Below are 22,870 nucleotides of genomic sequence, written 5' to 3' on the forward strand. Positions count from 1 at the left end.
TACAATTATTAACGTAATTACGTCCTTTTTTTTTAATTTCCGATATTTTCTAATTATCGTATTACGTCTACCTTTTATTGAGATGTGATACATATGATTTGAGCCCAATTTATTTTCACATGTGAGTTTAATCCATATTTCAAACCCAAATTTGGTAATCTGATTTCTATATCAAGTGAGCATTTACACTCTCCATCCATTTTCCTTTACTCCTTTATACGTGTAATTGTACACTTGAGCCAACAAATATTTTGACTTCTCTTCATTCATGAAATCTGCTTTATTTATGAAATTTGTCAAAGTTCAAAGGCAAAACTCATTCCTCCTTCTTCTTCCCTGCGTGGCAAGCATTTTGAAAGACAAATGTCTGAAACTTTTATCCTATTTCATGACTCACCATGTCTCATAAACTCTATAAATAGCCATTAAAATTCTGTAATTTTCAAGCTCAAAAATCCATCTTAACTCCTTATTTCTTCTCCTCTTTTTCGTGGGTATTGGCATCCATGGCCAGTCAATTGGAGCTCTAATTTCGCCCAACAATACCCATAAAGAACATCAATTTAACCCAGAAATTTATAAACCCAAATCATCTTATCATTTACAACCCATTTTCTCTCTCCTCTGTTTCGACCACCGCGGCCCCGCCGCCCAGCCACCACCATTTGCCGGCGAACCTTTCTTGCCGCCACCCAGCAACCCTTCTCGACCTCCCTGTTGTGTGCCGTCGAGATAATGAAGCTGCTATGGATTCCTCTTATTTTTCCGTTTTTTCTTTGTTACTGCTTATGCCTCTTTTATGTCAAACCAACCAAGGAAAAGAAGCTGCTACTTATTACTTGGATTAAAATTGGAAGTGGGCCAAAGGATAAAGTAGGAGTTACTTCTTCATTTTTTTGTGGGCTTTGACCAAATTAAGAGGAAAGCTACGTAAGTGCTCCATAACCCCTAAATTGGTGATATTGGAGATTATTAAAATAATTTATTAAGCAAATGATTAACTGTTACTATTGTTTAATCTTGAGGTTTAATGAGGTTATGGCCAAAGGAGACTATTAATACTAAGGCTGCGTTCTATTCACCTGATTTTCACTTATTTTTTCTGAACTTATCTTATCTGAATTTATCTGAACTTAACTGAACTTATCTGAACTTATTAAAAGTTATCAAAACTTATTTTAGTTATAAGTTGTACTTGGTCAACCCTTATTTTTCCTGAACTTATCTTATCTGAACTTATCTGAACTTATTTTTCCAGAAATAAGTGGAAATAAGGTGAACAGAACAGGGCCTAAGAGCCTATGGATGTAGATTATTGATGGCAAATACGGTGGTTAAATGATGAGTTACAGAGGTAATACTTATGTCCAACAATTATATTTATGTGCCCGTACATAAAAGTATTATGTTTTTGTAATTTTCATGTCCAACCTTTAAGTTTATATGTCGGTATATGAAATGTGGGACTATTATGTGATTATATGTTTATTATGTGTTTTATGTGATAAATGATATGATATATGTTTAAGATTATGATCATGTTATTATGATGTTAAAGACCTTGTTCGGAAATAATTATAATATTTATAAAGTTATTTTAAAAAGAAAGACGATGTTGCTTTTGTCGGCTTGGAAAAGTGAATTGAACTAGTAAATGGGCAAGTTACAGGTAGAGGCCATGTTAAAGTTAAAGTTTGGGAAACAGTTCCCCCTGAAAAGATGTATGAAAAGTCCCGCCAAAGCGTGTACTTGCCAATGAGCTGTAAAGGAAATGATTCCTTGCCGACACAGTTTTCAAGATAACGAGATTAAGTTAGTTGTTTCCGAACAATAAATGCTAATGATGAAATATGTGCCAAATGATTTTCAAAATAAAACCGTTTTGACGGGCTGGAGTAATATTACTGAGTTTTCCACTCATTTTTGTATTTTCTGTGTTTTTCCTGTTCTCTATTTTTATGATGATGCACAAGTTCGATTAAGGAGCTCAAGTTGCTCAAACGAGAGTTATTACTGGAGTTGGTTATTTATTATGGAGATATCGAGATGAGAAATTATTTATTATGGAAATCATGTTATTGAGGTTGTTATAAGAATATTGATTTATATTTATTTTATGGGAAAGTTGTATTATTTATGGAATGTTATTAAGGATTATTTTATTTGTGGGCCCATACCCACAAGTCCCAAGGTTAATTAAGCCTAATTCCGCTGCAAGTGATCAGTTAAGTGCGGTTTATTACCGCTAATTAAGGTGCCGAAAAGTCGGGGCGTTACAAAATTAAACCTTCTTGAACTTATTTTATCTGTTTTTTTAATTATACGGAATATGAACTTGTTTTTTGAGAATATTATATGAACTTATTGGATATAATTTGTTTTTTAATGTCATTGTTATTTTATGGAGTAGTTGATCACTTGGAAAACAATAGTTTTTTTTTTGGGTTTATTGTTACTTATTTTTAATTTTGTTGTTGTTGTTAGTGGGAATCTAGGGGTTTCGGAATGATTGAGGCGTTACTGCGTTAGGGTTTATACAAAGCCCTAATTTATGCTATATATAAATCGCGCCGTTGTTCTCTATCTTCCACAACCCATCTCATCTTCCTCAATCTCACTTCGTCTACCTCCTCAAATATCGTTCATTTACTTTCTCTCTCCTCACCTTTTATCAATTTTATTCCACGGTTATCTATCAATGTCGTTGCTTATTGCGAAAATTTCCTCTTACTTTTTTTTTTTAATACTAATTGTTATCAGTAAAATCAGAAATTTCAGAGGTTTATTATGTATAATCTCAAATCAAACCCAATTTTGAGGTTCAGGTATTTCTTATTTATGAAATTAATCAGTTTTTTTTCATGGTTTTGAGTAAATAAGTTGTGATTTCAGATTTGGGGAAAAAATAGGCACATTTCAGACACGGGTGTTAGTTCAAATCCAATAATTAGCTACCTTTTGCACGGTGCCTATAAATCTGCTACTCATCACGATTGGAGGGAATTTTATATCCTCTATAATTCCCCTTCAAATTTAAATTAGCTATATTTTACTTTCACTTTTTCATTCGTTTGCTATTGAAAACTCAATTATTTCTTCATGAATTGCTATGAATTTACCAGATTACTAGACTATTTGTTGTACGGCTCCATTACAGAGTCAGCAGCATATGCCAAATTGATGGTAAATTGACTGCCGCTTGGAGCCAATAGTAAATCTAGTCAGATTGTTGTGATTTGCTTGAATAACTCACTGTTGATTCGTGCTTCAATTATCTGTCTAAATCCCTCATCATTAGTTGATTTATGCGAATAATTTTAGGGGTTTTTTAAATTTTAGGTTGTTAGAAGTAGCATTGCCTCCAAAGAGTAGCCTTATGAATGGATCAAGGTTTCATATTGGTTTAGTTAAGGGGCATAAACCAATTTGGATCAAATGTTATATTTGATCCTTATTTGCTAAGGCCTTCTTATTATGGGGACTGTTTTTATGCTTTTGATTGTCCTCTTAAGTAGTCTTGGACATTTTAATTCAGTTTCTGGGTTGTTTGTTAATTAATGGTTTGAATTAGTTTAAAGAACAAGCCTTCGAATAGCTGAATGGTTAATCTAGGAATCATTTGGTTCAGACAGAGGCTTAGATTGAAACTGGGATTACATCCCTCGAACGAACCAGTTGGATGGATGATGAGGGATGTATAATTTTACCTAAATCCTTCAATTAGGATGACTTCGGATATATGCATTATATTATGTGGTAAGAGTTGGTTTGTGATTCTATTATCGGTGATGAGGCCTTAACATATAAGGATGGTCCGACTATGTGTCGGATCTTCGATGCAATACTCTTGTTAACGCTTGGCTTCTGAGATAAAACTTCAAAGCAAACAAACAACTGGTAATTATGTATGATTATCATCTTGAAAACTCAAAGATTGTATCTTTTTGTGTTTATTTTATGCCTGGGAGGAGAGGATTAGTTGTATCTGGTTATGTAAATATCAGATATATTTCTAATCCCTTGACATTGTTCTTGTCCCAAAAATGATAGCTGCAGGATTTAATGCTTGTGCACCATTCATTGTGGTTTCCAAGTTTGGCTTTTCTGTGACATTTTTGTTCTGCTAATTGTCTTTGTGGTTTAATGTTATGGATCGTGTGTCTTTTTTTTGAAAGCTAATGATTTTTGATGCAGGGTGCAACCGAAAGACTGTTAGTGTTCCAACAGATTGTTGTTTTTAGTTTCTACATTTACAGTCAAAATGTATTACATTTACAGTAGTAGAAAGTTGTACCAAGAAAATAGAAATGAAATGATAATTATTTTTTAAACCTTTGCAATACCTTGGATTCTTTCCAGTGATTTTGATATGTTCCAAGTGAAAAGCAATACCCTGTTTGTAAATATACTTTGCTTTTGGCGATCTTTTGACAAATTGTAAATAGTGAACAAGTCCTTAAGGTTATGAATGAATGGTTACTTATTGGACGGATAAGATCATACACCCTGACTGATTGTTTTGTTTTGTAAATGGTGTCATTTATTGTCCAATCTTGAGGCTAGCTACGGTTCTACGAACCCATCCCAGGCGACAATTTGGTAAATTTAAATCACAACGGCGACAAATAAGTCACAAAACCGATCGGAATTTAGAAAACCTAATTGCGTGACTTATACGTTCTTAATATTGTTTTTTCCTGTACCGATCGGAATTTAGAAAACCTAATCGCGTGACTTACACGCTCTTAATATTGTTTTTTCCTGATTTTTTCCCTTAATTCCTGCAATTTAATTTTTTGATTAACTCTTTTGTAAAAAAAATCGTAATTAATTTCCTCCTATTTTCCTTCCCTTTTATTTTCTCTCTCTTGTCCTTCTCTTCCATTTTTGCGCTTACCCACTATTGCTGAAGAATTACTGAGTCAACTCAACAAAAATAAGGGAAGAGTATCATTAACACAAGGATTTGGCGTAGTAAAGGTGAATTTCAGAGTTAATTTCTTGCTTTTGTCTTTTCAAATGCCAATTTGTAATGGTGGTTGATGTTTGATTATGACTGGTTAGTTATGAAAATTGGTCGCTTGTAATAAAAAATTCAGGATTTAAGATTTTGATTACTAGCTTGATTGTGAAAATTGGGGTTTAAAAATTAGGGTTATTATAATTATGTTTGTTTAATTGATGAAATTAGGTTTAAAATGCAGCGGTTATGTTTACTTGATTAGTGAAATATGGGTTTGATAATTAGTATTCCATTGAAATTAATTAATTAGTACCAATTTGATGAATAAACTAATAATTTCAATAAAGATTCAGTAGGAATATTATCACTGATGTTGTGGCCCCTAGTATCATCATTATTAGGCCACTTCACAAAAATGGAAGAGAAGGAGAAGACAGAGAAAATGAAAGAGAAAGAGAAGGGGAGGAAACTAATTATGATTATCTTTTTTTTTTTACAAAAGTATTAATCATAAAATTAAATTGCAAGTAAAAGAAGAAGAAAATTGGAAAAATCAATATTAAGACCGTGTGAGTCACGCGATTAGGTTTTCTAATTTTCGATCGGTTTTGTCACTTATTCGTCGCCGTTGTGATTTAAATTTTACCAAATTGTCGCTTGAGTCACTTTTTTTATACCAAATTATCGCCCGAGATACTTTTTTATACCAATTTGTCGCTTAACGTCCAATTTTTTTACCAATTTGGTTAAACGGCCGCAAAAAGAGTGGCTAGTTCTTCACTTCTTCAATAAGTCTTGCCATCACAATCTTCCAATATCATTCGAATTTGCCTTTGAGTTTTACCTTTGAGGCCTTTAGGGTTTGGAGACGGGAGTACTTCGTACATGCTAAAGGGCTTCTAGAGTTTCAGTTCTAGCCTTCTAGGAACCACAATAGAACACTGGAAGCTTCTACATAATACATATATCTTAGTAACATACCCTGGACTCTTATTGGTTATTTTTACATAATCAACCCCACATGAGATTAAAATTTAAATCTAAAATAGCAATCTTACATGGAAGTTAAAATTTTAGACCAATCACAACCAAGGGTATATGTAACTCCTAGAGGTTGGTTCAACTGCGAATACCCCTGAGTTCTAAGTTTTGCTAACTTTGTGCCAAACTCCGAATTGGACACAGTCTATCCAATAGACTAATATTCGAAGTATCTTTCTTTGTATTGGACACAAGCTATCCAATACAATTGTGAATTGGCTAACGTATCTTTTTTTAATATTAGACACAAGCCTCATTTGACAAAGAATTTCTTGTGATATCCCTAGTGCATCTTTATTTATTTCAACTTTTGGTAACTTTCAATAAAAAAATCACCTATGAATTATGAAAATACAAGGTACCAAATACCAATTAATAATGAATCACATGGTGGATGTCAAATAGCTTACCTGAGATCAAATCCCGTCTACATCATTTGTCGCCTTGCCTTTAGTGACTCTCTCCACCCCAAAACGAATAATAGTAATTAAAAAAAAGTAACGAATCACATGAGTATAATTGCATTGGCTTATGAGCAAAAACCTCATAAATTACGTAGTAGAAAAAAAAATTGTTTGGGGTGGAGATAAAGTGGATTGATTTGTACAACTAAAGATACGCCGTGGACAATTAAAAAGGCTTGGGTATTACTGTAAAAGTAATGAATCACATGGTGGATGTCAAATAGCTTATCTGAGATCAAATCCCGTCTACATCATTTGTCGCCTTGCCTTTAGTGACTCTCTCCACACCAAAATGAATAATAGTAATTAAAAAAAAAGTAACTAATCACATGAGTATAATTGCATTGGCTTATGAGCAAAAACCTCATAAATTACGTAGTAGAAAAAAAATTGTTTGGGGTGGAGATAACGTGGATTGATTTGTACAACTAAAGATACGCCGTGGACAATTAAAAAGGCTTGGGTACTATTGTAAAAGTAATGAATCACATGGTGGATGTCAAATAGCTTACCTGAGATCAAATCCCGTCTACATCATTTGTCGCCTTGCCTTTAGTGACTCTCTCCACACCAAAACGAATAATAGTAATAAAAAAAAAAAAGTAACTAATTACATGAGTATAATTACATTGGCTTATGAGCAAAAACCTCAGAAATTACGTAGTAGAAAAAAACTGTTTGGGGTGAGAGAGGCTCGAACTCTCGACCTCAGGATCACTCAACTTAGCTATGAGACCTACGCGCTAGCCAACTGCGCCACCACCCCAATTGTTGTTAAGTATCCGTCAGTTAACAAATATTAACATAATATTTGTCCAATTTACAAGACACGTGATATTAACATAAAGTATTAATTGGTATTTTGGTACCTTGTATTTTCATAATTCATAGGGGTACTTTCCAACACGTAAACTTTAATATTATCACAGTATTTGATTGGTACTATTTTTTTTCGTTTTAAAGATGATATAAACGACTCAAAGTTATTTTTGAATATTTATATATCACTTTCGCGTAAATCTTTCATTAAGAGAATGTTAATTACTTAATTGGAGAAAAATGTTTCGGAATAAGTTTTTCAAATTTTCTTGTTTGGTTTGCAAAGGGTGGAAATTATAGTTCATGACAATAATGAGTTTTATACTTTAACCTTATAACCCAAAAAGATTATATAGTAAACCTTGATCAGCTCTACTCAAACTCTTATCTCAAAATCAGTATAGTTCAAACATTTTTGCAGTGGCAAATTTGAACTCTATTTTTCACATGAGCAGAAAACTAACATGTAATGTTCCATTATAAGTTTGATCGATGTTAATCTCTAATATTTGCATTTTATGTTGTCGGAACCGTGGAGGTTGCAATTTATGTTGTCGGAACTGTGTCTGGGATATTCATCAACTAGATTAGGTCCCGTGCACGCACGGTTATTTGAAAATTATAATTGATCATCTTTTTTAACTGGAATATTTATTCCTTAAATCTATTCCGTAATTAATAAATTAATCTCGAACGTACTCATTTTATCATACAATTCACAATTTCCGCTCTATTACGTATTATATATTTTACATGTGTTAATATGATGATTTGACCAAATTAAATATTTGATATGCTTAATATAAACAAAATATTGAGTAAGAATGTTTTCTATTATTGATAAGATGATCTGACTAAATATTACCAAAATTGTCTAATAATATCATATTTAATAATCTTATAATTTTTTCTATTTATAAACATTTATACAAAAGGAGAGAAAATAACAATAGAATAAATTATGTATAACTTTTTTAGGAAATGGTTTTTGGCGGGAAAAAATCGTACCAGGAATTGACACGTGTCATTCACGGTGTCTCTTTTAGTATATAGGAATTAAATAGATGTTATTAATTGTATAGAAAAAATCACGAGATATTGATGTGTATCATAGGAATAAGTATTTCATTACTACAATTTTGTTTAAACTGCAAATTGATTACCACAATTGTATATAGAATGAGATATTTGAAAAGTAATTTTATTGCTAAATTATGATCATTACTCGTATTCATAATATAATTGAGTATATTATTTTATGAAATTTTTGTGTTATTCTCAATCAATTCAAACAATTTGATTATGAAAACATGTTATTGATCAAATGGACAAATACAATTTCTTTTCGAGGGGAAAATAAAATAAAATACAAACTTGTTGGCTTATAGTTGGGCTAATCAAACCCCTCAAATTACCATCATCCTGCACAATTTGGAGTTTAAAAGTGGATTAAGGAAAATCTCTAATATAATTAATAATAATTTTTTAATTACGCATAATTACCTTAAAAAAAAAGGTACAGAAAAAAAATGAAATATTTGGAACTCAATTTTTATTTATTTAATGTTTTTGGTTCCATTTTTTTTTCATTTTATAAAAATCTCAACCCTCTATTTTTTGTTTAAAACCGACCTAATTAAATCAAGCACAACTGTAACTCGGTGACGGTAAGAAACAGACGTGTACAATAAAAATAATGAAAGATAGGCGCGTATATGAGTTGTAAAAAAAAAGAACGTCTGAAAAAATAAAAATACCGTTATAAACCTCCAATCCACCGCCATATTCCGGGAAACCACCGCCTTAAAATCTATATAAAACACTCTCACCGGTAAAGTTTTGTGTACATAACCCTAATCCGTCAATTTTCTCTCTCGTTTCAATTTCCCTAACTCTAACCCTAGAATCTCCGATCAAATTCTAACAATTTCAATCTAAACCCAACCCTAACCCAGTAACCCTAGATGATGATTCTTCAAATTGGGGATGATTCATCCATTCACTAGTTTGAGCCACCGGAACAGTGTTGATATAATCTTCCTAAGGGCGACAATGTGTTTCATTGGAGCATATCTGGTGGTATTTCTCTTAGAAACTACTTTTTCCCTAAGTGAAGATGTTGATCAAAGTCTTCACTTCGGGAAAAATTACGTTTTTATCGAAGTTTCTTATATGGTGTTGATGAAGATGAAGAATAATTAGTAGCAAAAGAAGAAGTTCGCGGATAAGAAGACGACGACGAAGAAGAAATACGAGGAGTTCGGTAAGCGAAATTTGTACTTCATCTTTTGCAATTTTGGATTAGGATTATGAATAGTGTACCTTTATGTACTGTCTGAATTACATATGGGTGTTATTAATTTATTATGGTCTGTCATGATTCGTATCATGTTTACAATTTGTCTTGATATTTTGTGAAAGTTGTGGTCTTTTGGAAGTAGTGAAGTAGGAAGCTTTTGATATAGTCAGTAGATAGATGTTGTAGTGGATTCAATGATTGAGACTTTGTTATGGAGCATATTGGCAGGTTGCTTGGACCGAATGGCAGGTTGTACTCTGTGGTTGTTTTCGGTAATTAGGAAATCTGAGTTTACGTATGCTGATTGTTTTTGTGTATTGGATTCTTGTATGTTATCGGAGAGAGAGGTTGATTTGAGGATGGGAATTTGTGTTGTGAAGAAAGGTTTGAGTGAAATAGCTTGTTTTTTTCAGCCAACTTTTAAATGTTGTCTAGGTTCCTGAGATTTTGTGTTCTGTAGGTGGTGTGAAGTAGTTGTGTCAACATCTTTGGGTTAATATGATTTGATATATTAGCGTGACGGGAAATATACTGGAGTGACTACTTACAGTTTTGTTGATTTACATTCTTGGAGGAGTATACATTTATGTGACTAGAGTAGTTAGGGCTTTTGAGGTTCTAGGGGATGTGCTTATTTCTGTTTTATGGAAAGTTCTGTTTTGAAAACTGAAATAGTACTGGAAGTAATTCTTGTGGAACGTTTTTTATGTTAACTTTGGAGAAAAGTAAGGGAAGTTAAGTTTATTATGTTTTTGATTTTTTTTGTTCTGTTTTTGGATCAAAGGGATGAGAGGTGTTGACTGAAGGAGTGAGTTTTTTTGTTGAGAACCCTGTGTAGTGGGGGACTTTGTGATACCTTAGTCTACAGGATCTTTTGAATGGAACTAGAGATTATATTAATGGGTAATATAGATGAATAAAGTTGGAAGTTGTATAGTAGGTTTGAGGGATTTTATACTTTATGTGTTGTAGTGCTTGACTCGATAATTCTGCCAGTAAACGTGCGACTGTCTATTGGAAAAAGCTTATGTAGATCAAGTATCTTCTAAAGGAACTAGGTGGTTGTGTTTTGCGTACTATAAAGGTATGAGTGGAGGACCTTTTTGCATATTAAGGGAATCCGAATTGCTATGTTATGTTTGTTGTTTAGGTGTGTTCAGTAGTGTTACGATCTTCGGTTATATTTGATTTTAGGTTTTCATCTGTCCAGATTTATATTGAAGTGACCACTGGCATTATTAATTTTTACTTTTTAAGGAATATGATTATGTTGTGAGATACGTTGGCACTTTGGAGGTTCTAGGAGCTTTGTTTAATTTGTGCATGATTTATAGAAAGTCCATTTTGAAAGTTGGAATCATACTTGCAGAAAAGATGGTGCTTTGAGGTTCTAGGAGCTGTGTTTATTTTGTGATTTATAGGAAGTCTATGTTGAAAGTTGTCTATTTTAGACCACTTTTGCAATGACGGAAGGTAAGTACATTAAGTTCTGATGGTGTTGTTGTACATGATTTTCGGGTCAACATTATTAGAGGTGTTGACTTAATGAGGGAATGTTATATTATATTGTGAACAAAGTTAAATGGAGGAGTAGAAGAGATCATTATAATGGAGTGAGTGAAGTGGGTGAATTTATGGATAGTCCACAAGTTGGAAGTTGTACAATAACTTAGGATTTTACCCTGGAAGGAGTTCTGAATTACCTGTAGTATATATTTTGTTATTTATGGCCAAGTTAGGTGTTGTTATAAAGGTGATAATGGAAAAACCTTGCCAAGGAGCTGTCTTTGAAGGGGTATATAGGTTGCTGTGTTATGCTTGTTCTAAAGGTATGAGTGGGAAAGGTTTTCGCAGATTTACGACATCGAGGTTGGCTAAGTTTTCTATGTTTTGGAGGTGTTGGCCCTGTTGGGCTGTTGTTTGTTTTAAGATCTTTGGGTTATTTGATTTGAGGTATCACTTTGACAGGAGATTAGTGGAGTAACTACTTATGGTCGTCGTTTTTTTGTGAGTATACATTTATCTGACGAGAGTAGATAGCAGTGGCGAAGCTATGTGGGGGCCTAGGTAGGCCATGGCCCCCCTAGGATTCTAGAAATATATACTAAAAGTTGCAATAATAAATAACTTTTTCTTCCTTGGCTGAGTTGGTATTTGAAGTTTGCTGCCAAAATGCTAATTGCAAGTTCGAATCTAATTGCTAGCATTTCTTGTTTTTCTTGTTTTTTTTATTTTTTATTTATTATTTGTAATATTTGATAAATCTATCGTTCCTTGTTCGCGAAATCCATTGAACTTATATTCGTTTCTCAAACTTCTTTTATTGTTCTCATTACATTTTTTAAGTGCTTTAGATTTTTTTATGAAGTATTATTCAATGGAAATAGATAATAAGTATGTTGCCCAACAAAATATATATACGTTTAATACTTAATATATGTTACTTAATTTTCGTTACCTAGCTACTTTAAACATAACGGTACTTCGCCTGTGTTACTTAAAACTTCTTTGTTTATGGTGTCCAAGTATTTTAGGGTTCGTTTCTTCAAATATTAAAAAAAATTGGTCAATTTATATTTTACTATAATAAACAACAACAAAAACATAGTTGAATTGATTATTGAAATTGTAGTATTTTATTTTAGGGAATTAGACAAGTACTCCAATACAAATTTACGGCCCCCCGTATACAAGAGATCTGGCTTCGCCCCTGGTAGATAGGGCTCTTGAGGTTCTATTGTTGTGTTTATTTTCTGGCTTATGAAAATTCTATTTTGTAAATTGAAAGCATACTTGGAGTTATTCTTGTGAGTCGCCTGTTATGTTTACTTTTGAGAGGAATGTGGGAGGTCAAGTCCATTAGGTTTTAATGGTTTTTATTCTTTGTAATTATATGGTCAAAATTATGATAGATGTTGACTGAAGGAATGAGTACACCGTGTACTGGAGGAGTTTGTGTACCTTAGGCTATGACATCTTCTAATGGAATAAGTGACTCTGCAGTCACATGATTTATAAGAATTATAGGTGCACAGAGTTGGAAGTGTATATGAAGTCGAGGGACTTTGTACCGGATGTGTTACAGTGTATTACCTGAAAATTAACCAACTTCTGAAACAAAAGTTGGTATTTGTGTTTTGTTCCATCATCAAAAAAAGAAGAAAAGAAGGTAGTTGTGTTTTGTGTGTTTTAAGGCATGAATGGAAACTTCGATTTTTTTTTAAGAATCTGTTTTGCTAAGTTTTGTTTGTTGTTACTGTGGTGGTTGGTAGTTGTGTTATGGTCTTTGGTTTTATTTGATTTCAGGATTTCTGATATGAATTGTATTGGAGTTACCACTTACTTTAAATTTTTTCATGAAATAATTGTGAGAGACAGTGCATGGTGCTTTTGAGTTTTTAGGAGCTGTGTTTATTTTGTGGTTCAGGAATTTCTATTTCGAAAGTCAAAGTCATACTTGAAGTAAATCTTCGAGACATAATTTATTTAGACCAATTTTGGTAGGTTTATTCTAAGTTCATTTCATTAAGTTTTGATATTTTTGTGTGGTACAAGATTTTTGGGATAATAATATTCAAGTATTGACTTAAGGAGAGAATGTTATATCGTGAATAAAATTGAATGGAGGAGTTGATGTGATCTTTTGAATGGAAGGAATGGAATGTATGACTATGGCTATGGCTATGGCTATGATAATGGATAATATAGGTGGACAAGTTGGAAGATTATGCTTCGGAAGGATTTGATTATAGTGTATAGATTAACTGACTTCTAGAGGAATTCTAGGTGGTTGTAATATATGTGTTCTAAAGATATGTGTGGATAGCCTATTATAGATAAGGAAATATAAGTTGCTAAGTTTTGCATGTTCTGAAGGTTGAGGGAAGTAACAGTGTTGTGATTTTGGGATTTTTAATTTTTTATTCGAGGTTTTACTTTGACATGAAATATATTCGAGTGACCTTTTTGCAGATTAAGGGAATTTGAATCTCTAAGTTTTACTTCTAAATTGATTTATATATTTTGAGTATACATTTATTAGATGGGTCTTTTGAGGTTCTTATGTGGTTTATGTAAAATTCATTATGAGATCTTTGACTCAAAATGATAAGGGGTGTTGACTATAGGAGGGAATGTTATATTATGAACACGGAGTAAATGAGATCTTTTGAATGGAATGTAATGGAATGAATGAAATGAGTGACTATAATAGATGATAATAGGTAAACAGTTAGAAGTTGTATGCTTTGTTCTGAAATGACAATAAACGGAGTAGTAAGGTGCTGCTATAAAGTTCTGTGGATTATATTAACTGTCTTTTGAGGGGAACCTATTCTGCTTAGTTTTTTTTATGTTCCGGAGGTATAAGTGGAAAAGATTTTTGAAGTAAGGGGAATCCGGGTTGCTACGTTTTGTGTGTTTAAGGTGGTGGTAATAGATGTGTTATGATCTTTGGGTTCATTTGATTGAAAGTTCAGGTTTTACAGGAATATGATGATTCTTTAAGAGATGAAAGAACAAATTTGTGCTAAATTTTGTCGTACCCTATGTGCGAGATTCACAAATTTACTTATTGGGATATCTAACTTTCTATAAACAAATTGGATAAAAATTCGGTTCCAAGCTGGGAATTCTTTTGAAGTGACCACTTATATTTTTATTGATTTGTAGTATTCAAGATGCATTTATGTTGAGAATAAATGGGATTTTGAAGTTCTAGGGGCTGAATTAAATTTTGTGGTTGATGGAAAGTTCTGTTTTGAAAACTGAAGTCATACTTGGAGTGATCTTGTGAAGACAACTTTTATGGCATAGGAAACTTTTGTCAGAAATACGGGAAGGCAAGTACATCTATTTTGGTGGATTTTGTGTGTGATTTTGGATTCAAATGCTTAGAGGTGTTGGCTTAAGAAAAAGGATAGTTATGTAGAGAACACTCTGTATTTGAGGATTTTGAAACCTTAATCTTTGAGATCTTTTAATGGAATGAATGAAATCTTTTATGTATTACTATTATTGCTCGGTAAATTGAGAAATATTCTGGAAGGATTTATGGGTCTTAAGTGTTACTTTTATATTGTACAACACCATATCCAGATAATTTTGGCATGTGCTAATTATTTTATAAGGTTCGAGGGGAAAAGATCTTGTTGTAAATTCACGGACTTCTAAAGGAAATCCAGGTAGTTGTTGTGTGTGTTCTAATGGTGTGAGACTGTGAGTGGAAAACCTTTTTGCAGATTGACTTCAAAGGGAATCTAGGTTACAGAGTTTTGTATGTTCTAAAGGCATGAGTGAGAAGACATTTTTTTTGCAAATTCTTGTTGTAGATTAACCAATTCTTGTTGTAGATAAACCACCAGCTTCTAAAAGAAAGCCGGTTTTCTTTTTGTGTGTGTGTGAGTTTTCGTGTTCTAGGGGTAGGAGTGGATAACCTTTTGCAGAGGAAGGAAATCCGAGTTTAAACTTTTGTATGTTTTGAAGGTGGTGGGAGTAGTTGCATTATGATCTTTTTGAGCTTATTTCATTAGAGGTATCAGATTTATACGAGTATATTTTTTGAGGATACATTAATGTGGCAATGTGAAAATTTTGGTTTATGGAAAGTTGCTACTTCTTTAATTGAAATCGTGTTTGGAGAAAATCCTGTGAGTCGTTAAGTTATGAGATTTGAATAGAATGAATATGGGAAGTTTAAGGTCATAGATGGGTCCAAGATTTTTTGGAGTATGCCTTCCGCTGGAGTCTGGGTATTGCAATGGTCCTCTAGGTGTCCTGAGAAATAAATGTTCTGGATGATGCTTTTTGATGTGATTGCTCTGGGAAATTTTTGTGACTCTGCAGTTGGGCCCTGTTTTGGTTGGCAAGGAGTTTGGGTGGTCTGCAGTGACTGCAGAGCTGCTGTTGGTTTGATCTAGTAGGTCAATCTGATGTCGATATTGTTATTGAAATATTCTGGAGGGATTTATGGTTTAAGTGTTCTAAAGGAAATCCAGGTAGCTGTTTTGTGTGTGTTCTAACGGTGTGAGAGACTGTGAGTGGAAAACCTTTTTGCAGATTGACTTCTAAAGGGAATCTAGGTTACAGAGTTTTGTATGTTCTAAAGGCATGAGTGGAGAAACATTCTTTTGCAGATTATTTGGGTTGCTTAGTTTTAAATGTTCTGACGGTGTGGGAAGTAGCTGTGTTAAACTGTTAAGTGTTAAGTTCTTTGGGATTATTGATTTGAGGCATCAGTTTGACATGAAATATTTTGGAGCGATAAACTCACAACTTACAGGAATGAGTATAACTTTTTTCGCAGATTATAAGAATTTGGGTTGCTAGTTCTGTGCGTTATGAAGGTGTGGGAAGTCGTGTTAAGATCTTTGGGATTCTTGATTTGAGGAATCAGTTTGACAAGAAATATTCTGGAGTGACAAACTGACAGCTTACATTTATGTTGATAATATTATTGGAGAATACATGTATTTAAGTTATTAGTTATGAGACTAGATGGGGCTTTGAGATTCTAGGGGCGGTTGCTAAGTTTTGTGTGTTCTGAAGGTGGTGTTTGTTTTAAGATATTTGGGTTTATTTTAATTACAGGTTTCGGACTGACTGGAACTTGGAGTGACTACTGAAATTTATATTATTTTATATTATGATATATTTATCTTGTGGAAGTAAATGGCGCTTTGGAGGTTTTTAGGACTGGTGTTTTTGAAAGATGAAATCATACTTCTTGGTGTATATCTTTGACACGTTTGTTTTACACTACTCCCGAGGGGAATTTGGGAAGTTAAGTTCATGAAGTTCTAATGGTTTTTATTGAACATAGTTTTCTGGTCAAAATTATGAGAGGTGTTGACCTAGGAGAGAATGCTATAGAATAAAGTTGATTAGAGAAGTAGATGAGATCTTCTGAATGGAATGAACTACACAGGTGTCCTTCGTCAAAGAACAGATATCACAGGTGACAGGTCTCTCTATAATTTCTCAGAGTCCCTTTTTAATCAGACCTTCTTAATGGATAGTATATATGCACAAGTTAGAAGTTAGTAAGTTGATGATCTTATTCTAGGAGAGTAGGAGGAGTGTTAACACTTTAGATATAGTACATAATATGTCAAGGGTGCCACGTAATGGGCTATTATAAGGTCGAGAAAGCTTGCTAAAGGTTAACTATTGCATAGGAATCTAGGTTGTTGTTTTGTGTGTTCGAAAGGTATAGGTGGAGAAGTTTTTGAAGATTAAGGGTATTTGGGTTGCTATGTTTTTTATGTTACGAAGGTGGTGGCTAGTAATTATTGTAAGTTTTTTGCGTTTATTTGATTTGAGGTATTAGTTTGACGGGATATATAGTGGAAAAAGCTAGTCGTAGAAAAAGCTAGTCGTAGAAAAAGCTAGTCGTAGATTAACCGACTTTTAACGAGAATATGGGTTGATGAGTTTTGTCTGTTGTTAAGGTAAGAAAGAGGAAAGCTTTTTGAAGATTAATGGAATCCAAGGCTGCTATGTTTTGCATGTTATGAAGGTGGTGGGAGCAGTAGTTGTGTTTAGATTGTTAGGTTGTATTAATTACAGGTTTCTGTTTGACAGGAATATGATGGTTTGTTGGAGACACCAAAAAATTGTTTCTTTTGCTAATGTTGTCTTAGACTAACCGTGGGATTAAAAAACTCTCCCATAAACAAACTCTAATGGGATGAAAGTTTTGGTTACAAGGGGAGGATTACTTCGGAGTGACCACTTACATTTAATTGATTTGTACTTTCTTGGGATGCTTTTATGTTTTGGGAGTAGATGGGATATTGAGGCTCTAGGGGTTGTATTAATTTCATGGTTAAAGAAATGTTCTGTTTCCAAAACTGAAAGTACTCGGATAAAATCATGTGAAGCATCTTTTGTAACATAGAACATGGGAAACCAGAATCCATTTGGTTTGGTAGCTATTGTCGAGTGTGATTTTTGTGCCTAAATGATGGGAGGTTTTGCCTAGGTGGGAATGTATTGTTGTGATCACAATTGAGGATTTTATGATACCATCTTTGAGATTTTTTGACTGGAATAAGTGACCATGACCGTATAATTGATAATATAGGTGCACAAGTTGGAAGTTGTATAGTAACATCATACATCAATAAAGTGGAGGATTATATTTTGGGATGATTTGAAGGTCTAATATGTTTTAGTTAATGTGTATATCTTGATTATGTCAAGTAATTTGCTATCTGAAAGGTTTAGTGTATTTGGGTTGTTGATCTTATGTGTTAAAGTTATGTGTGGAAAGCCTTTTTGGAGATCAGGTAATCTGGATTGCTAAGTTTCGCATGTTATGAAGGTGGTGGGAAGTTGTCTTGTTATGATCTTTGGATTTATTTGGTTAGAGGTTTCAGTTTGACATGAATTTTGTGTGGAGTTAATCTTGTGTAACATTGTTTATTTTAGACAACTTCTGAGAGGAATATGGTAAGTTAAGTTCATTATCTTTTGTTGGTTTTTATGTACGCTATTTTTGAGAATATGATGAGGGGTGCTCATGCTCACTTATGAAGGGAATTGAATGTTACTATTGTTAACACAAATTAATGGAGGAGTTTGTGATACCTGAAGCTATGAAACTTTTGAATAGGAAGTCGAGTATTTTATTTTGGAAAAGTGTAGTGTGTCTGAGTATTATATGGAATGACCACTTATCACAGTGGTTTTTACCTTTTGTGGATACATTGATGCGATGAGATAAGATGTGGCTTTTGAGGTTCCAAGGACTTTGTTTATTTGGTAGTTTATGGGAAAATCTATGTTGATGAGTGAAAGTGTAAAACCATACTTGGGGTAACTCTTGTGAGACGTTGTTTATCTTAGCCAATTTTGAGAGGAATAATGGAAGTTAAGTTCATTATGTATTGATTGTTTTCATAGTATGTTTTTTGGTCAAAATGATGATAGTTGTTGTCTTAAGGGGGGAATGTTATATTGCAAACGGAAACATGATTGAGGAGTAGATGAGATCGATGAATGACTATATAAATTGATAATATACGCGAATAAGTTGGTATAAGTAAGGTGATATTGACAAGGTCTTAATGGAAAAAGATGGTTCTGGACTATGTCTTTTGTGAAATCTAAGTTGCTAAGTTCGGGGGGGTTGCTAAGTTTTGTTTGTTCCGAAGATGGTGGGTATAGTTGTGTTATGATCTTCGGATTTATGGGTATAGTTGTGTTATGATCTTCGGGTTTATTTGATTTGAGGTTTCAGTTTGGCGGGATTCAATTGGAGTGGACCGTCTACATTTACATTGATTTATTTATTTGAGAATACGTATATGTTGTGAGAGTGAATGGGGATTTTAGGGCTGTGTTTATTTTGTGGTTGTGGAAAATTCTATGTTGATGATTGAAATCATACTCTTTGTATATGTTGTGGGATGTCGTCTATTTTTGACTACTGTGAGAGGTATATGGCAAGGAAGTTCTTATGTAAGTTGAGGATCTTATTCTGGAAGCATTTATAGGCATCAAGTGCTTCAGTTGTAGCGTATACATTTAGGAGCTATTAAGAAGGTCTTAGTGTATATATTATCTTTGGTTGGAAAGTATGAATGGAAATGCTATTTGTAGATTAAGGGAATCTGACAATCTGCATTGTTACATTTTGTGTCATCTGTCTGTTCTGAAGGTAGGTGGGCGCGTTGGGGTATTTGGTTTGAATTTTGAGTTGACAGGAATATGAGGTTTTGTTTGAGGTCAAGTTAAATTTTTAGCTATAAATGTTGCCATAGCCTGATGTGCGAGTTTCATTAATTTACTTATTGGGATATCCAACTTTTTATGTCACCATTCCCCATAAGAAAACTCAAATTGGATAAAAATTACAGTTCCAATTGGAGAAGGGTTTTGGTGTGAACAGTTATGTAATTGATATATAGCTTTTGAGGATGCTTTCATGTTGCGAGAGTAGATAGGGATTTGTGTTTCTAGGGGTTGTCCTAATTTTGTGGTTAATGGAAAGTTCTGTAGTAAGAATTGTAATCATCTTATGAAGACATCTTTTATATCACACAATTTATGAGAGGAATATCAAGGTACATTTTTCGATGGTGGTTGTGTATTATTTTAATTTATTTTTTGGGGTCAAAATAATTAGAGGTGTTTATTTAAGGATGGAATGTTACGTTTAGAACACTTAGTACTGCAAGATTTTGTGGTACCTCAATCTTTGAGATCTTTCGGAAGGAATGATGGACCGTATTAATTGATAATATAGGTGCACAAGTTGGAAGTTGGAGTGTTTGTTTATACTTTCATCAATTTAAGCTTTGAGGTTCTTGAGGCTGTGTTTGTTACTTTTTTATTGGGAAGTTCGTCTTTGAAAGCAAACTTGGGGTAATCTTGTGAAGACATCTTTTATATTAGGCAACTTTCGAGAGGGATATAGGAAGCCAAGTGCATTATGGTTTGACTGTTGTTATTGTGTTATCATGTAGTTTGCTATTATGAGTGGAAAAGGCTTTTCCAGATTAAGTGGTCTGGGCTGCATTATTTTGTGCTAATTGTTTTCGTAGCCAAGTGTGCGGTGTTCATAAAATCACTTAGGATGTCTATCTTTGTAGCACCTCTCTTAATGAAAAACCTAATTTTGATGAAAAGTTCAAGTATAATCAGATTCTTTTGAAGTGATCCGCTTACACTTGTATATGTAGCTTTCAAATACTAATCTATGTTGTGAGAACAGATGGGTCCATGAGAGTTTGAGATTCTACTGGTTGTGTTTTTGTGTGGTTGGCTAGTTCTTTACTGAAGGCATACTCCGATAATTCTCGTGAAGACTTCATTTATATTAGGCAACATTTGAGAGAAATATGGGAAGCCAAAATCATCTTGAATTGATGATTGTTATTTTGTGTGATTTGCAGGTTTCATAATAGGTGATAATGTTAATGTTGAGAACAAAATGGGGATTTTGTGATACCTTAACATCTATATGAGATCTTTGAATGGAGTGACTTAAATGAGGACTACATCTATATAAATTCACATTATAGGTGCTAGAGTTGGAAGTTATATAGTTAATTGATGATTTAATTTTTTATGCCAAGTAATGATTCATTTATTCGGTTGGGCTGGATTCTATATAGGAAATCTAGGTTGCTAGAGTATGTGTGTTATGAGTAGAAAAGGTTGCTAGAGGGTATGATGGTAATTTGGTTTCATTTTCAGAGGATTATGATAGGTATTCGTGATAGATCATGTAGTAGTTATCAAAGAGGTGAATGTTGTAACCAAATCTGTGGAATATTGGAGCCGAAAAGATTACTTATTGGGCTGAAATTGCTTTTATTTAGACTATTAATTCTTGTGTGAATGGGTGTTGAAGTCTGCTTTTTGTTATGTCGACCTTAGAGACAGTTGTAAGTGGCGTATGATCTATCGTAAATTGACGTCGGGTGTAGTAGATTGGATTACATAAGGAAGAGAAATTCCTTTTGTTAGATATAGTTATAGTCTTATAGAAGGAAACGAAGGATTCAAGTTATCAGTGATTATTGTATTTCCAATTTTTTTCATTATCTTAGGTTGATATGTTCAGAAAATGTTTGATAAAGTTTACGGGAATGGAAAAGATTTTGTAGCGTACCTTACATATACAAATTATTTTATCATTGTCTTTTACTAGTTATTAATTTTTTCATTATTTCTCATGGAGCCAAAGATATATTTCTTCTTTTTGCTTTGGGATATAGTAAACTAAATAAAAAAGGCTCTCAAAACATCTTTGCTTCCTTTCAATGAAGTAGACGATGGTCGTCGTGTTACTGCTAAGGGGTTAATTGGAAACAACCTCCCTACAATTGTAAGGGTAAGGTTGTGTACTCTCTCATCCACTTACCCCGCTTGTTGGTGGATCCCCTTTGAAGGCAATAAGTTTATCATGATGATTGTCTTTTAGCTGTTCGAGTATTCTGAAATTTTGCAGTTTTAAGATATTACAAGTACGTTTTGTAGTTAATTTTGGTGAAAACGGAAACCTTCAATAAATTAAATCAAATCATGGCCTTAAGCATATTACAGTTATCCAAATAAAGTTCAATACAATAACCTGGAGGAGTGAGAAAATATTTAGTTATATGTACCTTTTGTAGTTAACGTATGTTTAGTTAATGTATGTTATTTAATTCAAGTACTTGATATGGTTGTACAAGGTTGTGGTTCGTTAGGACATATTTTCCTTTGTGGAAGTTCTATTGTGTAGAAACGATCAATATTTTAGCCCCATATGAATGGGAAGTCCTGGTCATGGGTTTGGCTTTATAAAGTAGACGACGTTGTTGAGTCTGGGTATTGCAATGGTTCTTTGGGTGTCCTGAATGTTAATGTTCTGGATGATGATTTTTGATGTGATTGTATCTGGGAAAATTTTGTAATTCCACAGATAGGGACTGTTTCGGTTGGCAAGGAGTTTGGGTGGTCTGCAGAGCTGATATTGGTTTGATGGTGGTTTGCGGTGGTGTTTGAGGCTGCTGCTGGGTCTGTTGGATGGAAGTCTGGTGGTCAGTCTAGGTGCAGGAAGTAGGACTTGGTGTGTTTCTGGTGGTCTGCAGTGAGTTTGAAGAGAGCGGTTCTGCTCGGTCGTAACTGCAGTTTGCCCTGTCTGCAGTAGCTGCATTGGTAGTGTTGTCCTGTTGCTGATGTCGCTGCTTGGCTGTTGGCTAGGCCAGTGCTGCTTCTGGTGCTTCGTAGGTGCTGTTTTGTTGGTGCAGTGGTACAACATTAGGTTTTGTTGCAGTTAGTTCATGTGCAGTGGTGCGGTTTCAGAAGCCTTGCTGCTGTATTGCGGCTGTATTTCTCGCATTTCCTGTTCTTGTCATTCCTGGTTAAAGTTGACCAGGGTTGACTTTTGCTCTTTGTTTTGAGGGCCTTTTTTGTTTTGGAGCGTGTGTTTGCTCGGTTTGTTTTTGGTAGGTTGTTAGAGTTTTCAGTTTTCACCACCCTTTTAAATACTTTTTGGTTTATGTTGTTAATATAGTGCGTATTTTTATGGATATAAAGATATACTGACAGTGTTTATTACTTCATATTATGGTTTTTGTGATCTATTGATTTGTTCTGATGAATAAAATCATTCAACGTTTTGCTAAGACGAGCACTAAGAGATGTCCATCGACAAATTACTTTGTATTTCATTTCAGCTCGCAGTACTCCCAAGCTCTAAGGGAGGCTGATATCACAAAGATTGGTGCATCATAGTATTTGTCTTAGTAAATTATCCTCTGCCTATTAAATGCAGGTTGAAAATGAGTA

The 22,870-nt window shown here is 33.7% G+C and overlaps 2 long non-coding RNA genes and 5 other non-coding genes across 7 annotated transcripts; 6 read left to right on the forward strand and 1 right to left on the reverse strand.

The window, feature by feature from the left end:
• Positions 1–375: 375 nt before the first annotated feature.
• On the forward strand, positions 376–4,342 carry LOC130472218 (uncharacterized). The gene is made up of 2 exons (XR_008932265.1): positions 376–930; positions 1,259–4,342. It is a non-coding gene; the product is annotated as an uncharacterized lncRNA (long non-coding RNA).
• LOC130466678 (small nucleolar RNA U19) lies at positions 3,397–3,527 on the forward strand. Its single transcript, XR_008926847.1, has one exon. It is a non-coding gene; the product is annotated as a small nucleolar RNA U19 (small nucleolar RNA).
• On the forward strand, positions 3,581–3,723 carry LOC130466695 (small nucleolar RNA snoR138). The gene has a single exon (XR_008926863.1). It is a non-coding gene; the product is annotated as a small nucleolar RNA snoR138 (small nucleolar RNA).
• Positions 3,780–3,873, forward strand: LOC130466638 (small nucleolar RNA R24). The gene has a single exon (XR_008926809.1). It is a non-coding gene; the product is annotated as a small nucleolar RNA R24 (small nucleolar RNA).
• Positions 4,004–4,115, forward strand: LOC130466660 (small nucleolar RNA snoR98). Its single transcript, XR_008926831.1, has one exon. It is a non-coding gene; the product is annotated as a small nucleolar RNA snoR98 (small nucleolar RNA).
• A 2,805-nt stretch (positions 4,343–7,147) lies between the features above and the next one.
• TRNAM-CAU (transfer RNA methionine (anticodon CAU)) lies at positions 7,148–7,234 on the reverse strand. Its single transcript is given in 2 exon segments — positions 7,148–7,183; positions 7,197–7,234. It is a non-coding gene; the product is annotated as a tRNA-Met (tRNA).
• A 1,750-nt stretch (positions 7,235–8,984) lies between these two features.
• LOC110789250 (uncharacterized) lies at positions 8,985–22,665 on the forward strand. The gene is made up of 2 exons (XR_002533558.2): positions 8,985–9,550; positions 22,002–22,665. It is a non-coding gene; the product is annotated as an uncharacterized lncRNA (long non-coding RNA).
• The last annotated feature ends 205 nt before the right edge of the window (positions 22,666–22,870 follow it).

This window comes from Spinacia oleracea, chromosome 1 (genome assembly GCF_020520425.1).
Source record: "Spinacia oleracea cultivar Varoflay chromosome 1, BTI_SOV_V1, whole genome shotgun sequence".
NCBI lineage: Eukaryota > Viridiplantae > Streptophyta > Magnoliopsida > Caryophyllales > Amaranthaceae > Spinacia > Spinacia oleracea.